Source organism: Pteropus vampyrus, unplaced genomic scaffold (genome assembly GCF_000151845.1).
Source record: "Pteropus vampyrus isolate Shadow unplaced genomic scaffold, Pvam_2.0 Scaffold203, whole genome shotgun sequence".
Lineage (NCBI taxonomy): Eukaryota > Metazoa > Chordata > Mammalia > Chiroptera > Pteropodidae > Pteropus > Pteropus vampyrus.
The window spans coordinates 1,146,909-1,162,374 of record NW_011888984.1 but is presented as its reverse complement, the minus strand read 5'-3'; the positions used below and the strand labels follow the sequence as shown (position 1 = coordinate 1,162,374).

The 15,466-nt window shown below is 48.6% G+C and overlaps 1 protein-coding gene and 1 non-coding gene across 3 annotated transcripts in view; both read left to right on the top strand.

The window, feature by feature from the left end:
• Positions 1-2,076: 2,076 nt before the first annotated feature.
• On the top strand, positions 2,077-2,179 carry LOC111746895. Its single transcript, XR_002783301.1, has one exon. It is a non-coding gene; the product is annotated as a U6 spliceosomal RNA (small nuclear RNA).
• Positions 2,180-7,979: 5,800 nt separating this feature from the next.
• Positions 7,980-15,466, top strand: part of PAK4 (p21 (RAC1) activated kinase 4) — a 42,480-nt gene continuing 34,993 nt past the window's right edge. For both annotated transcript variants that reach the window (XM_023537889.1, XM_011372246.2), the window contains exon 1: positions 7,980-8,156. The gene's annotated coding sequence lies outside the window, so the exon portion shown is untranslated. The remainder of the gene's footprint in view (positions 8,157-15,466) is intronic.

The following is a 15,466-nucleotide window of genomic DNA, read 5'->3' as shown; positions in this document are numbered from 1 at the left end:
ACACAGTCAAAGGGACCTGTGGGCACCTGTGTCACATCATGGCCTTCCCTTGCCTGAGCCCTCCCGTGAGGGGAGGACTAGAGTCCTCTCTGCGGCCCACCCCACGCCACCTGTGCCTGACACCTCATTGCCTTCACCTCGCTCTAGCCACCCCTGCCCACTTCGCTCCAGCCTCACTGGCCGCAGATCTATCTGGTTAACTTCCCAGGTCTGCACTGGCTGCTCCCTGGGCCTGGAACACTGCTCCCGGCTACTCACATGGTTCCCTCCCCGCCTCCCTCAGGCCGCTGCTCAAATCTCACCTTTCCAGTGAGACTTCCCCGGCCACTTGTTTAAAAAAGCATCCCTCCTGCACCCACACCCACCTCCCATCCCCTTTCCCAGCTTTATCTTATTTCACGAAATCATTTAGATTTCGTGACCTACTGAATAGATACAGGTTTAGTTATTTATTCTTTATTTCCTCCAACAGAATGTAAGCTCCTGGGGTGCAGGGGTTTCTGCTGGTTCTGTCCACTCTCGCGGCCTCAGTACCCAATATGTAGTAGTTGCTCAGTAGACATTGGCCGAATGAAGGAAGAAAGGAGAAATGCAGGTAAAATATTTAACACAGCACCTGGTGCCGAGGAGCATGTAATGAGTAGAAGGGATGACGACAATTTAGGTGAATCAGATAAAGGCCCAACCCTTGGGGCTCCCACTGCCGGTGTGCAAGAGATAGGCACGTATGGCTGGTTGTGACACCTATGATATGCGACATGCACAGCAAGTGACAGGTTGCAGGACCGAAGACCCCGAGGCTTCTGGGAGGCTTTCGGAGGCTATGCAGATGCCTACCGGACAGGATGGGGGCAAGTGCTCCCCTGAGGGGCAGCAGGGCCCCAGGCGGAGCACGCGGGGTGTCTGGGGGTCAGTGCAGAGACAAGAAAGGGGAAGCTGCGGGTCTCTGGTTTTGTCCATTAACGATGTCCATTTACTAAAGTCCTTCATTGCTCAGGTCAGCCAGGAATGGTTTCTGCTGATTGTGACTAAGAATCATGAAAGACCTATGCACTTACTGTGATGCAAGTGCTGAAATACCGTGGTGGCCCAGATGACGTTTGTCCCCTCAGGAAGCTTAAATGACCTCGGGGGAGGTCGAGAAGAAACACTGAGAACATACGTATTATCGCTTGATAACTCCAAGTGGTGATCGGCACTGTGAAGAAAATACATCGGACTTAGGGTAGGAGAGTAAGGTTGTTTTAGATACAGTCGGTATCCAGAGAAGGCCTCTCTGAGGTGACATTTGCATCAGCAGTTAGGGAGTTGGTCAAAGCAAAGACCTGGAAGAGTGATCCAAGCAGAGGGACCAGCAGGTGCAAAGGCCCTGAGGTAGGACTGAGCCTGTGTGTTTGAGAAACAGCCATGAGGCCAGGGTGGTTGGTGTGGAGTGAGTAGAATTGCCAGGTGAAATATGGGATGCCCAGTTAAGTTTGAATTTCAGATAAACAATAAATACATTTTTAGTATAAGTACGTCCTCAGTATTGCATGGGATCTACTTATACTAAAAAAATGATTTAGGGTTTGTCGGAAATTCAATTTTCATTGACCCTCTTGTATTTTTATTGGCTAAGTTTTTATTGCAACCCTAGGAGTGGGCCAGGGAGAAAGCAGAGAACAGAGGACATGAAGAAGGCAGAATGTTCCTCTCTGGATCTCGCACACGTGTTCGTGTGCTCTTTGAGTTTTGCGGGAGCCTCTGTTATATGGGGTCCCTCCTTCCTGGGCAGCGATGCCTCCTCCTAGCCCCTTCCACCCTTCCAAGACCTCCTTCAGGATTTTTGCTGCTTCTTTTCAGCAAATGTAATAAATAATAATGTCTTTATTTTTCTTCAGGGCAGAAACTAACACACTCATTGTTAAATAAACAAATGCAAACCATGCAATATCAATCAATCAATCAATCAAGCAATCAATCAAGTAGAACTGGAGATTTCCCAGCTGTCCCATTCCCAACAGCTTCTAACTTTGAACATTTTAATAGTTTTCCTCATAAACTTTTATTTTTAAAAAAATGTAGATACTACCTTGCTCGCTTTGGCAGCCCATGTACTAAAATGGGGGTGCTACAGAGAAGATTAGCGTGGCTCTTGCATGAAGGTGATACACAAATTCGTGACGTATTCCATATTTTCCATTCGGCGATATGTACAAATATCGAATCATTATGTTGTACACCTGAAACTAATATAATGTTATATGTCAATTGTATGTCAATTTAAAAAAAAAGGAAAGAAAATAGTGTCATAGGATATAGGCGAGTTCGTTACCTCGATTCTCTCTCCCACTTAAATTAACGTGGGCGTAATATCATCTCTATTCTGTTTTTTTCCCTCATTTTTTAAAATAAACTTTATTTTTTAAAATAAACAGTTTTGGATTTACAGAAAAATTTCAAAGGTAGTACAGAGTTCCCCAAAACTCCACACCCAGTTTTCCCCATTATTAAAGTCTTAACCATAGTATAAATACATTTGTTACAATTAAAGAACCACTATTGGTACATTATTATGAACTGAAGTCCATACTTTATTCTACTGCATTTAAAAAATGTTTAACTATAACTTCATTAAGATATAATTTAGTACAATTAACTTCACCCTTTGAAAATGTACAATTTGAGAAGTTTTGACAGATGTGTATTCCTATGAAACCACCACCACAATCAAGATTCAGAATATCGCCGTCACCTCCAATTTCCCTCCTGTCCCCTTGCAGTTAATCCTCCCTCTGCCCCCCAGCCTCAGGCAATAACCAATCTGCTTTCTGTCACTATAGATTTACCTTTTCCAGAATGCTGTGAGTGGAATTGGATCATATGCAGCCCTTTGAGATCGGCTACTACATTTGTAATTCATCCATGTGTCCTGCTTATCAATAGTTCCTTTCTTTTTATTGCTGCTTAGTGTTCCAGGGAATGGATCTGCTGCAGTGTATTTATCTGTTTACCAGCTGATGGACCTTTGGGGTCGTTTCCAGTTTGGGGCAATTATGAAAACAAGTGATGTGAACATTCCTGTACGAGTCATCGTGTGCACATAGGTTTTTGCTTCTCTTCAGTAAATACCTAGGAGTGGGATTGCTGGGTCCTGTGCCTTCTGCATTCCTTTTTGGCTGCATGGATGTGTTCCATGACACCTTTGCAGCCCTGCTCACTGCCTTAGTTTATGTCACATTATTTATTCACTTACGTGTTTATTAACTATCTCTTGGAGCATTCGTTCTCTGCGAAAGAAGAGAAATGGCAAGGAGCCTAGACCCTGAAGCCAGGCTGCCTGTGTGGCTTTGGAAAAGTTACTTAACCCCTCTATGCTTCAGTCTGCACATATGTAGAATGGGGATAATAATAGTGCACAGGGTTGTTGTGGGATTAAATGAGGTAGTATGCGTACGTAAACTTAGCACAGGGCCTGCTGTATAGAAAACACTTATACTAATGCTATATAGAATATAATGTCACATAGAAAATAAATGTTTGCAGTTATCGTTATTCACGGTGCTTGATATATAGATGGCATTCAATGAATATATTTACTGAACAAATTTGAGCCGTCTTTAAAAGCATTAGCTTTGAAGTCAGACTTCCTGGTTAAAATTCCAGCAAAGCCGCTCAGAACTGGTGGGACTTTGCTCCACTTCCCGCCCTACTCCCATGCCTCAGTTTTCTCATCTGTTAAATGGGGCTAAGGATCCCATCTTATAGATAAGTGATGAGGATTAGATAAGGTCATTCATGTAAAGTGTTTAGAGAGGGTCCGGCTTAGGGAGCAGTGAAAAAATATGGGAGCAACCTAAATGTGCCAGCGTAGGGGCATTGGTAAGTACCACAGGGTACGCCGACAATAAAAACACGATGGCAATTTAAAAAGTGCGTACTAAAATAACACTAATGATAAACAGCTGCACACTTACACCCTTGTCTATATCTTTCTCTTCCTTTAAGAACAGTTCCTAGAAGTAGATTTGCTGTATCAAAAAGTGGACAGCATCGATAAGTCTTTTGATGGATATTGCCAAAAGCCTGTCTGCCCAGATCACAGCCTACAAATGGGCTATGAGAGTGGCTGTTATCTTGTGTTCTCATCAGCACTGATTAAAATATTTAAACCATGTTTTTCTAAGGGACGAAAAAGAAAAGATCTGTTTAATAGTGTTAAAGAACAAAATTCAACCGAGTGAATTTGAGGATCTGATTGGCTTTGTTAAGCAATTCATGAATTGGGCAGCATCCCATCTAGCAACTAGCAGACTGCTCGGATGAGTTGTGGAAAATGGAAGATGTCTATGCAGAAAGAGGGAGGGACTAAGAAATTAAAAGAGTGGATTATTTTAGGCAAGGACACAGTCCCTTAGGGGAAGGCAGGGGGGTCTTATCAGGCAAATTATCTCACTAGTGTAGATCAGGAAATTCCAGACTGATTGGTTTAAAATTCCACTCCTGGGAGAGGCTGAAACTGTAATTAGGTTAGTTATTAAGTTTTAGTTTGGTGACTTGGCTTAGCAAAATTGATTCCATTTTGGCTCTTTCTTTCTTTTTCTTTTTTTAAACAAAAGCAATTTCATTAATTTCTCGTTTGCCAACTCCAATTTTTCTTATCCGTTGTTTGTATTTTTAGTTTTGTTCATGTCCTTTGCCTATTTTTCTATCGTATGTTCCCCTTTTATAGTAATTTGTAAATACTCTTTACATATGACTGACAGGAAATTTGCTTGCCACCCATATATTGCCACTTCTCTTTTTTTTATTTTAAAACTCCGATAAGTTTAATGGTGGTATTGTATATTTCCATATCAGTCGGTACAACTTATATCAAGTTTTATACTTATTCATTTTTGCAAAGACATCATGTACACAAAGACACAAATCCAATAACTGGGAAATCATAAAACTTCTGATCTGTTCGATCGTGATACTTCTGATAAAGATCTTCAGCATACCAGTTTCGCCTCTTCCAGACAGACGTTGTCATTTTATCGAAGTGTTTATTCTGGGTTTTACAAATTCTCTCAAGCATCTTTTTCTTGCAGTTGACTTTTTCCATGATTTTCTCTTATAACTGGACTTCCTCCTTAGCCAAAGGCTTTCAGTCTTTCTCTTGCATTTGATGAACTGCAGTATGTTGCGGTTCTGACTGGTAGCTTCAGGACTTTCGGAAGCAAGGGGCCGCTCCGTTGAGGATTGCTGCAATACGACCACGTGTCAGGTTTCCGGCAAATGTGATAAGTCTGGGAGCAGAGGAAACAACTGAAGTCTGAATATGACTAAAATGTCAGGTGGACAGTACAGAATTAAGACAGGCATTCTTGGCACAGCTTCGATAGGCTGAAGATGCCTGATATTCAGGGGCCATAAGACTCCATTATCTGAGCCTGTTGGAAACATGGCATAGATAGACTTGCTCCAAGCAGGATTACCACAAACCTTCAATTCCTGCAAAATGCAATATCTGATGCTGCTCTCAGGGCACTAGCAAAAGCAGGGGTGGCCATCTTGCCACTCCGCCCTACAGCAACCTGCCACTTATCTTTTCCCTTGACGTACTAAACTGCATCATTTTTAGGATGTCAAAGCCTCCTCACCCTCCTTGCCCGTTTCTGTCCTTTGGGGTTACCACTTCACCTCTTCACCATTACCTCCAGGCAGCCCTCCAATAGGAAGCTCTTTGAAGGCTGATTTTCTTCTCCCAGGGCCCGGAAGTAGGAGGGCCTGATCCTCCATCCTGAGGAAGCCCTTGGGGCCGATCTTTCACCAGGCTTGTTCCAGGTGTCTGATCTCTGAGATCCTCAATTAAATTACAAAGGCGCTTCCTTTAACATGGGTTTTACGGTCTAATCCTCTACAATTTGTGCAGGGCACTGAAGAGGCAAAGCCACACCTGGCCCTCCTCCCATCACTGTGACCCGAATAAAGTGCCATCATCTCAGTTTCTAGCCTTGCTTAAAAAATCAAGACTCTGTAAGGCATAAAAATTTCAAAACAGCGCAAAATCAAGAATGTTTAATGCTGGCGTGGATACTTTAAGAGCATGTTTTCTCTGAATGTTAGTAGGAGCGTGAATTGGATCCCTGTAGCTTAATTTGGCAATGTGCGTCCCTGGCCGGGGGGAGGCAGCAGAGGGCAGTTAGCGAGTGCCTGGGAGTCAAAGTTGGGGCTGAGCCCTGGCTCTGCCCTATTAGCGTGTGCGACTTTGACCAAGTGAAGTTACTTCTCTACGCCTTAGCTTCCTCCTCTGCAAAACAGGGATAATCATAGCTCATGTTGTTAAAATTACATGGCTTAGCACCATACATGGTGCATAGAAATGCTGGGAACATGGGAACTGTTATTATTATTAAATCATAAAGATGTACACTTCTTTCGACCCAGCAGTTCTATTAGTGGTAATCTATTCGAATTAGCGATGGGCACAGATATTTAGTTGCTTGGATGTTTTTTTTTTTTTAGGGGGAGATTATTTATAATAGAAAAGTATTTATCACAGCTTAGATGTTCAATAAGGAAGAGTTGATGCCATTCAACTCTTGCGTAAGATGCCATTCTATTAATCAACAAATTAGAGTTGATTGATAGAATGGCATCTTACGCAGCCATGAATACTAATGGTCTTGAAGAATACTTAATGACATGGAAAGATACTGGTGATACTTATAATCTTGTTTTAAAAATTTACAAAATTCTTTGTAAATGTGTTTCCGATTTAGTTTTTTAAAAATAGGTAAATTTACAGAAAAAAATGACTCATCATGCAATCATTCATTCATTGCTTCTGCAGACATTAATTGAATGTCTACTACATGCTAGACGCTGTGCTGGGGCACAGGAGATGCCATAAACATGTAAGAGTATCTTTGAGGAGGTGGAATTGTGACTCATTCAGCCATTCATTCAAAAAATGTTTATTAAGCATCTACATGCCAATAGTGCCAGGGCACTGGGCATGCACAGTGAACAAAACAAAAATCATGCTCTCATGGAGCTAAGATTCCAACGTGAGAGACAACCAAAAAACAATAACTACAAATAGCTAATTATTTAGTATGTTAGAAAGTGATTTGAGCAACAGAAAATAAGAAAAAAACAACGTGAGGAGTTTAGTAGCATGTGAGAGGGATGTTTACTGCTTTGGTTAGGGTGGGCAGGAACAGTCCCACTGATAAGGCGTCATTTGAGTAAAATTCTAAAGGAGAGGAGGGAGGGAGCCATAAGGATACCCGGAGGAAGAGTCTATTCCAGAGGGAACAGTCAATGCAAAGACCTTGAAGCAGAAGAGCACCTGATATTTTTCTGGAAGAACAAAGTGACTGGAGCCCAGTGAGTGAAATCATAGAAGAGGTCGTTGGAATTTAGTTTATGGGGTTTGGTGTGTGTTTTTTTGTTTGTTTTTCGTATTTTCATATATATCTATTTTACGAATTAATTGCTTTTTAAAAAACTTATTAAAAAGATTTAGGTCAAATAGTGTCTTGGTTCCTTAGTTCCAGGTTAAGTTCTCAGACTCATACTGACAGACCATCCTCCAAAACTCATTTACTTCCTGTGATGACAAATCACCATTCTGAGCCTCAGTTTATCTGTAAAATGGGTATCAATAATACAATCGGGTTGCAGTGAGTAAGCACTTGGACAGGTGTCCAGCACATAGTAAGTACTTAAGAACTGTTTCTAGCCATTATTGCGCGTTACTGACTTCTACCCCTAACTCCTTTCGAGGAAGGTGGGAAAGACTTGCAAGAGAAAAGTTATTTCCCCTTTAAGAATCTGAATGGGCTGGGAGCCAGCCTCCCTGCACCTTTTCCAAATTTCCCAATCCCAGCTTGGCATTTTCCGCCCGACGATCTCCGATTGGACGATCTGCACCAATCAGAGGCTGGAGCGGGCGCTGCCCGGCGCCCAACTCCGCCCCTGAGAGGGCCCTGCCCCCTGCCCTGTCAGCCCCGTTGCTATGGGGACTGGTGGGCGGCGAAGGGGGAAAGCCCCGGATGTTCGTTGGGGATTCAACATGGCGATGGCAGCGGCCGCGGTGGTGGAGGCGCAAGAGAGTTGAGGGCAACGCGAGCGTGCGGAGTTTCGGGCCAAGCAGCTAGACCGTGAGCGACTGCGGCGCCAAGCCGGTAGGATAAGCGGTCTGGCCAGGGGATTGAGATGAGCCGGGCGATGGCGGTGGGATAGCGTTTACGCAAGTAGGGGGCGGGGCCGCTGGGTCAAAGTTCACTCGTGGAGGGAAGGGTCGTGCGGTGGGGGTCGGGGTCAACGCTGAGGGAGAGAGAGGTGTGTTGGAGATCAAAGGTCAAACTCGCAAAGGGGGCGTGACCAAGGGGAGCGCAAAGTTCGAAATGTGAAGTCGCGGCGCGCTCGAGGGGTTGGGGCGAGTGTCAAAAAAGGGGGATCAAAATTAATTTGAGGGGAAGATGCACCTCCGATGGTTAGAGGTCGCAACCATGAAGGTGAGGTTTGGAGGGTTAAGGCAGCAGCTAGCGATCTAGATGAATGAGATTTAGGTTGGGGGGCAGCTTTTATGGGATCGAAGGTGGGACGTGACCAAAGGCGGGGTAAAGATCAGAATCTGAAGGGCAGACAGATATTCCCAAGGGTTAAAAGTTAAAACCCAAGTGGGACATATTGCTGGGGAGGAGGGGAAGGATATCCAAGAGAGAGGGCAAAGGTTCTTTCTGGTGGAGGAGAGGGGAGCCCCTGCCCCACAAATAATGAAAATAATAGCAAGCAGTCATAAAGCACACAATATGGGTCAAGCCCTGTTTTAAACACTTTACATATATTTAATACTGACTGCAGCCTTATGGGGTTGGTGCCATGACTAAGAGGCTCAACGACTTGCCCAGGATCACCTGACGGAGAAGTTGTACAGCTGAGATTTGAACTCTGGAGTTCTGGGCTGAGAGTTCTATGCTCTACTGCCTCTCAAATAATCATAGTCTTAACCGATATTTTATGAGGCCTAACAATGCTCTGTGCCTTGTGTGCCTGGTCTTAGTATACCACAATTTTGTGAAGTGGGTACTAGATAGACCCACTTGACAGACAGAAAAAAGTGAAGCTCAGAGAACTTCTGCTAAGTGACAGGAGGCAGATTCCAAGCTGGGTCTGAATTCTAGAGCTCCTGACCCTGGTGGCTGCCCTGCAGATTGCCGAATGTTTGTTCCTGGAAGCAGGGGGCTGGGCAAGGCTGGGACACTCCCTGAGCAAGAAAGGATTGTCTTTTTGGCCTCGGTGAAGGGTGTGATCTGGGAGGAGAGGTTCCCATGGATGATGGGATGGGGTATTTGTGTGTGGCCCAGAGTCCAAGTGAGTCTGATGGGCTTCTGGCTGAGGAGGGTGTGTTTGGGTGGTGCCTTGTACAAAGTTGGGTGTTCTCTGTTGTTAAAACCCCAAGCTCTCATCACTGTCCTTAATCCTCATTTCCTACTGCTCTTGCCACCCCTCGCCTCAGTCTAAGCCTCTTTGCTTTTTTTCGTTCAACTCTGTAGACTTCTGCCTCCCTCCAGGTCTTAGACCTTCCTGTTCCCCGTGCCTAGACTCATTTCCCCAGCCTGCGCCTTCTCATCCATGTCACTCACCGCCCGAGCAGGAGCAGCCAGCCCTCCCTGCCCTCAGACACTCTTGCCCTCACAATTGTTTTCTCCCCGGCCCTTCCCTGTCCTTGCATTGTTGTCTGTCTCCCGCAGGAATTTCTCCATGTCATTTCTTCCCCGAATCCCTACCTGAAGTGCTGACCGGCCTGCCGAGGGCTGGTGGGGGTTGAACACTGGCCACCTCACTGAGTGTCAAGACTGCAGCAGTGGACAAGACACACGGGACCCCTGGCCTCTGAGGGCTCTCAGTGTCCCTTGGTGGGAGCAGACCGGACCCAGACCCCTAGATGGTGATACATGGCGACGTGTCTACCAGTGGTGACGTAGCCTGCAAGGACACGTTCAGGGAACCAGGAGAGTGCCCAGACTCTGGACCCCATCCTAGGCTGGGGACTGTGTCCCTGGGCAAGTCTCCTGGGCAAGCTCTGAAGAATGAGTAGGAGGCATGGGAACAGGCGAACCAGGCAGAAGGAAAGGCTCTGTATGTGGGTTGGAGGTCAGGGGACGGGTGCAGGGTTGGGGGCTTGTAGGCCACATGTAGCCTGTGCGAGACCCTTAGGGCGCCCCGCCTGGGTGGGGCAGTGGAGCAGGGGCAGATGAGTACCTGTCCCTTGTCTGGGAGCTGTGAAGCAGTTCAGAGAGTGGATGCTGGGGAATGGGTGCCTGATTCACACCCCCCCACTTCATCACTCTCGGGCTGTGTGGCTGTGGGCAGGTTGCTTAACTTTTCTGGGCCTCAGTTTCCTCTTCTGCAAAAGGAGTGTAATATTAGTGGCTACCTCTAGAATTGCTGTGAGGATACACTGTAAAGAGCTTGGCCCAAGGCCTGGAGCCCAGTGGTGCTGTGTATGCTTGATGCTGCTGCTGCTGCTCCTGCTGTCTGGGGAGGGCCTCAGATGGTGGAGGGACCTCTCTCCGCCTACCTCTTGGCTTTCTGTGGCGACTGCCCCACCCCCTGGCTCTGGCAGTGTCACTGAGTAGGCACACCCGCCAGGCGGCCTTGTGAGGCCAGCCCAGCCTCAGGCCCTGTGGTGCCAGCTCATTGAGCATCTCAGGGCTCAGCATAGAGAAGGAGGGATGGGTCTTTGGCATAGAACACCCTGTCACTTACCAGCCATGGGACCTTGGGCAAGAGATTTCTTGCCAATTTTGTTCTTTATGATACATTTTAGACTAGAGAAAAAAGTAGAGCTTTCAATATAACAAAACACCCACACCTCCATGGTCTGGCCAGGGGCAGAACATGTGGTGGATTCAGTTAAAGGCCCCGCTCCTGTGCCCAGCCTTCCACACCCTCCCTGCCAGCGGTGGCCTCTGTACTGGATTTGGTGTCATGCGTCCCTCTGCAGGCTTTCACACTTTTGCTGTCCTCGATTATTCACACTTTTGCAGTCACCTGGAGAGCTCCCCCAGACACAGTCGCCCAGGCCCGCCACGGAGTGTCCCACTCCGATTCACTTGGTCTGGGGTGGGGCCAGCAGCAGCACGAGGTTCCCATGGCCAGCCAGGGTTGACCACTACTGTTTTACAGCATTACAGGGCATATAAATGGGATCACGGTAAATCACCTGCTTCTCCTGTCCAACATTAGGGTTTAGACATTTCTCCGGCCAGATGTGTGTCAGCCTAGGGCAGGTCATTCGTTTTCCCGGCTGTCGAGTGTTTCTCTGTGATTGTGCCACACAGGAGTTATCCGTTTACCTTTTGGTGGCCGTTTAGGTGTTTCCCTTTGGGACTGTAACAATCAGCACTGCAGTGAACTTTCTAGAAGGTGTTTCCTTGTCTACTATGGCCAGTCTCTCAGGCAGATGTCTCGCCGACCTGTCCTAAACGCTTATACCCCGAGCTTCCCAATAGGGCTTGAGGGTTGCGTTCACACGTGCCCTGCTGTGGGCAGGTTTATGGCCCTTGTGAAACAATTTACTCAGCCATGAGGTGGTAGATTTTTAAACCTCCCTAGGCTGTGGGGCCAGTTGGGACAATGGTTCATGTGATGGGCTTAGCCGGGGCCTGACACTCACCAAGATCTGGAGGGCTTCGACCTTTTCCCCCTAGGGCAGGATCCCCAACCTTTTTGGCACCAAGGACTGGAGCTCCTATGAAAATCTAATGCCCGATGATCTGAGGTGGAGCTGAGGCGGTGATGCTGGTGCTGGGGAGCGGCTGCAAATACAAATGAGACCTCATTTGCTTACCTCTGCTCACCTCCTGCTGTGTGGCCCAGTGGTTGGGGCCCCTTCCCTGTCCTAGGGCATTCGGGACACTGACTGCAACTTGGAGCTACCTCTCCTTGGGGGCTTCTCCCAGGCTGACAGTTGAGAAGGGACCTGTACTGACTTGAATCTCCTCAGGGAGTAGGCAGGAAGGAAGGAGCTGAAGCTTGGACAGGGACGGGCAAGCCTTGTTACACTCTGTGTGTCTGACCATTGTCCCAGTGGTGAGCAGCACAGCCCACAGTGGTCAGGGCTGGGATGGGGGAGGCATAGGGACTGGGCGAATCCAGAGTAGGCGCCTGATGCAGTTTGGGGGAGTAAGCGAGGGCTTTCTGATCAAGAAGAGTGAGCCAGGCCTAGAAAGGAAACAAAGTAGGACAGGTAGTGGGTACAGAAAGTGCAAAGGCCCTGAGGTCTGAATAGGTTTGGGATGGTCAAGTACCATCAAGAAGGCCATGGCGGCAGAGTAGGCAATGAGGTTCAGGAGGTGGGGAGACGTGGCGGATAGAGCAGAGGCTTTCGGGCCGAGGGAAGGAGTGGGTTCCACTTTGTGTGGCACGGGGAGTCTGGGCTTTAAGCAGTGTATGGTTTCCTTTTATACAGATGAGTCAGGCTGCCAAGTGGAGAACAGGTCGTCGGGGGCAGTGGCAGGGAGAGCCGAGGAGGCTGCTGATAGTCCAGTAGGAGAGCAGGGTGGGTAGGACGAGGGTGGCAGTGATGGAGGGACGTCCTGTGTACTGGCCAAGGTTACATGTACCGTACCCACATTAACCCATTTGATCTTCGCAACGACCTACAAGATAAGTACTGTTACCCTTCCCATTTTAGAGATGAGGAAACCGAGACCCAGAGAGGTACATGACTTGCCTAAGGTAACACAGCAGGCAGGTGGCAGAGGCAGGTATTGAACTCCACAGCTTTGGGCTCCGGAGTCCCTGCTTGTCGCGGTTGTCCTCCGTGATTCGGAAGTGGTTTTGATAAGACAAGGCCACTTCCTGTCCAGCCAGTTCTTACGCAGGCTGCTCTTTAGGTGGAAGCTCCTTTGGGGCCTGCTCAACCTGGATAGTTTCTGGGCACTAGGTTTCCTACCTACCTGAAGGCCCCCCACAACCCCCTTCCCTTTTTTTGTCCACCGCCTCACCCTTCCTTGTCCTGCTGGCTCACAGTGAGCCAGACTTCCTGGCCAGACACCGCTCGGGGTGTCCCCAGCAGCTGTTTCTCCCATCACCCGAGCCGGACGGCCACAGATGCTGCCAGCAGGAAGCAGTCTTCTTCCAAGTCACACAGCCCAGGAAATGGGACCCTTCCCGCCCCAGCCACCCAGCCAGGGCCGGGGCTTTTTGGCTTATTGTCTGCCAGCTGCTTTGGCCCACAGGAAGATTGGGGGGGGGCGGAGTCGAGGTGGGCCAGAAAGGGAGCTTTCCTGAGTCCCAGGGGAGCCAGCCGTGATGGGTTTGACAGAAGCCACCACTCATTGCAGCCTGTCTGGTGAGGCCCTCTGGCCCTGCCCTGCCCTTCCCCAGGGTGCCAGGCGATCTGCTGCTGACCTCAGGGGCAGCTTCCCTGCCGGGGCCACACAGGCCATACATGTTCCTCAGCCTGGACCCCCACTCCCAGCTGGGGGCCCATTGTCACCTTTTAAATGGGCCATTGGGAGGATTGGAGGAGATCAGGCTGTAAAATGCTTAGCGCACTGCCTGGCACACAGTGAGGTTCTGGTAAGTGTCTCCCTTTGGACTGCAGCCTCCTCGCCTGCTCTGAGCCTCTAGTGATACTGACCCCAGCTCCTGGCATCCTGGCGCCAGATGCGTGCTTGATGGCCGTCATCACGGCGGCACTGCCCGCAGAGCCTGAGGAGGAAGCGTTATTAACCTCATTTCTCTTTTCTTGCGTTTTAATTTTAAGAAGGCACATTTTTGCTCCTTGTGCATGTATTACTTGTTCTCCCAAATAATCACCACAACACTGCACACAGCGCAGAAGGGTTTACAGTGACAAGGACATCTCTTTCCCGCTCTGGCTGGCAGTCCCTTCCCGGAGACAGCCATTGTTTCCAGTTTCTCCTTCTTCTTATGACGTTTGTTCCTGCTCATGTTCCCCCCCTTTGTTTTTACTTAAAGGGAGCTGACTTCCCATGTTTGTATTCTGTCTTTCCCCCTTGCATTTTTCACTCTCAAGTTCTGTGTCAGGACACAGAGAGCTTCCTCGTGCTCACTGTGGCCGTGTCCCACGGCATGCACATGTCCCTGCAGATGGCTGTTCGGGCCCTTCCGTTCTTTCTCTCCTCAAGATAGGGCTACAGGTGCCTGTGAGTGCAGCTCTGGGTTCACCTGTGGAGGTGGGCTGGAGGTCTGAGACGTGTGCCCTGGTCACCGTGCCGATGCCGTTCCAGCCGGCCCAAGAACACCTACCCGTTTACGCCCTGTCCCCCAGTGTCCGATGGCACCAAGGTTTCCTCACATGCTGGCCGTGTGGACAGGGCGTTTATCTGATGCTTTGACCTTCGCCTATGAGATAGGTACCAAATTGTCCTCACCGTGGCTCTGATTTTAGTACGAGTTAAGTGGAGTTTCTTTGTGTTTGTTGAAAGCCATCTGGGCTTCTTTTTCTGGGAGCTGCCTATTTGTGATATTTTTACTTTTCCTGAGAAGGGGAAACTGAGGCACAGGCTAGCGACCCCCAACAAGTAAGCGACAGATTCAATCTGGCTCCAGTCTGGAGCTCTTCACTGTGTCTGACACAGTGAAGGTCGAGGGCACAGATTCTGGAGCCAGCTTTGCCACTGCTGGCTGTGTGATCGCGGACAAGTCACTTCATCTCTCTGTCTTTGTCTTCATCTGTAACATGGGGATGTTAATCGTACTTCCTCATAGGGTTGTCTTGTGGTTATAAATGCAAATTGCATAGCAAGTGCTCAAAGACTGTTAGCTGCTAGTATTAGTACTCGTAGTATTACTTCGTATTATTAGTATTAACGGCCACTGTTTTGAGTACTTTCTGTGAAGTAATTTATTGGATCTCCCAGCACCCCCATGATGTAGTTGTTACTATTATTCCCTTATCATGCAAGAGGAAATTGAGAACCTGGGAGACTTGCCTGGGGTCACAGAGCCGGCAGGGTTGGGATTTGGCCTCAGGCTGCTGGCCGCTGAGTCTGACTGCAACCTCTATGGCTGGCCACCTCCGCCACCCCCTTAACTAAGCCCAAGGGATTAGGAGGCTCTCCCTCCCTGCCCCCTCTATTGTGTCCTCATTCCAGGCAGGCAGCTGCTGAGCTTTGGAGGGGACCGCCTTGACAGGTGGGAGCACTAGGCGGGGTTCCCGGCCTTCCCCCAGTGCCTCAGCTTGGAAACTCCTGATAAAGCGGCCTTGTGCTGTGGTTTCGGCTGGCTCCCCGGTCTGGTTTCAGCCACTCCCACACCACGGGAAGTGGCCGCTGGCCTGGGCCTTCTCCTTCTCTCCCCTCTGCTGTCAGTGCGGAGAGTGGGAAGAAAGTAGGACAGTGTGGGAGGGCGGGACTCTTCTGTGCATCACCCCACAGGCGAGGACCCCCTCTCTCCCTAGAGGCCCCGCCTCTGCTGCCCAGAGGGGCCTCCGCAGCCCTGTCCTCCCCTCCCC